This window comes from Montipora capricornis, chromosome 11 (genome assembly GCF_036669925.1).
Source record: "Montipora capricornis isolate CH-2021 chromosome 11, ASM3666992v2, whole genome shotgun sequence".
Lineage (NCBI taxonomy): Eukaryota > Metazoa > Cnidaria > Anthozoa > Scleractinia > Acroporidae > Montipora > Montipora capricornis.
The window spans coordinates 33,554,017-33,556,213 of NC_090893.1; positions in this window are offsets into that span (position 1 = coordinate 33,554,017).

Genomic DNA, 2,197 nt, shown 5'->3' on the forward strand with positions numbered 1-2,197 from the left:
ACATCAAATTTCTCATGCAGTTTCCAAAAGTAAACGACGGGAGCGACTTTAAGCAATTGCGCCAGCTTTTAGATCGAACGGAGGTGGTAGTAAGAAGTCTAAAAGGAATCGGTATTTCGACTGAGACATACGGAACATTTTTGACACCTGTAATTATGGGAAAGATCCCACAAGAGTTACGCCTCATCCTGAGTCGCGGCACATCAGAAGATTGGGACCTTGATACAATCATCAAGTCTTTCACAGAAGAATTGCAAATTCGAGAAAGATGTGCTTTGGGAACGGTAACAGAGCAAACAAAGTTAAAAGAAAAACGAGAGTTTGGTTTTGGAATTCGCACAGGTCAAAACAAAAGACCCCCCACATCGTCAACCCTGGTTGCAAACAACGAGAGACTGCCGCTATCTAAGGATAAATGGTGCACTTTCTGCAATGGACCTCATCCAACTATCAAATGTTCTGTCGTTACCGATCCAGAATCTAGAAAGAAAATTCTACGTCAAAAGGGAAAATGTTTTGGTTGTCTGAGGAGCGGTCATGTGAGTCGAGATTGTTAAGCAAGGTGTCATCGTTGTAGTGGGAAACCAAGTATCCAATCACGACCAGAAGGGCTAGAGACAGCAATCAAGAACAAACTGTGAGTACAAACTTGTATTTTACTCAAGACGTTAATAACAAGTGTATCTTGTTACAAACGGCCAGAGCTAACGTCAGAAGTCCTTATGGAGGAAATTCTTGCAATGTGAGAATCCTTTTTGATTCATGTTCCCAAAAGTCTTATATAAGCTCACGGTTAAGGAGCAAATTGAGCTTACGACCAATTGGAAGCGATACAGTTCTAATACAAACTTTTGGAAACAATGAACCCTCATTGAAACAATATAGTATCGTTCAGTTTGCATTGGAATGTCAAGACAATTTGACAGTGTTCATTAATGATTATGAAGGTGAGTTTAACTGTGGTCCAAACACAAACCAGACAATTTAAATTGCACAACATAGTTACCCACATCTGCAAGGCTTACCTCTGGCTGATCACTCACGAGGTGATGAGGATCTAGAAATTGATGTCATGATTGGAGCAGATCATTACTGGTCTGTGGTTCAGAATCACGTGGTAAGGGGGGAGCTACATGGACCAGTGGCAATTCGTACAAGATTAGGATATGTATTGAGTGGTCCTGTGAATGCGGCAAGTGCGAATACACAGTTATCAACTGTTAACGTGTCCCATGTTATGAAAACTGAATGTCAAGTCATTGAAGAGAACTTCGTTTCAGATGATTTCTTACTGAAAGAGGAGCTAAGTAAGTTTTGGGACTATGACACCCTTGGAGTAAAGGATAGAGAGGGAGATTTTCTTGAAGACTATCTTACCAAAGTGAAGTTCAATGGAATCCGATATGAAGTGTCTCTTCCCTTCAAGGCTGAACACCCGATTATTCCAGACAATTACTTGTTGGCACAGAATCGCCTTGTTTCTTCATTGCAAAGATTAAGGTCCAAGCCAGAATTGCTGAATGACAGTGTCATCAAAGAACAATTAAATGCTGGTGTTGTTGAATTGATTGATAAGAGTCATGATTTAGATACCCTTCCTGGAACTGTACATTACATTCCTCATAAAGAAGTATTGAAAGAAGACAGAATCACTACTAAACTACGTGTGGTTTATGACGCCAGTGCTAAATCCCGCAATGAACCAAGTTTGAATGACTGTCTCCTACCAGGTCCAGCCTTAACTCCATTGATCTTTGATGACTTGCTGAGATTTCGCCTCCATAAAGTGGTTTTGATTGGTGATTTAGAAAAAGCATTCTTGAACATTGAAGTCAATCCAGCAGAGAGAAACTTGTTAACGTTCCTATGGGTAGATGACATCAATTCCCCGAATCCAGAAGTGATCACACTGAGATTCACTCGTCTTGTTTTTGGTCTAGTTTGCTCTCCATTTATTTTGAATGTAACATTGGTATGAGAACATTGATCCTGAATTTGTGGCTGCTGTTGTGAGAGCTTTGTATGTTGATGACTTTGCATCTGGAGAGAACTCGGTAACGAAGTGTTTTGAACTTTACCACAAGTTGAAGTTGCGGTTCAGAGAAGGAGGTTTTAATATGAGAAAGTGGGCATCGTACAGTGAAGAGTTGACTGAAATAATCAAAAGAGCAGAAGAATCTTTGCCTTGGGAACCGGA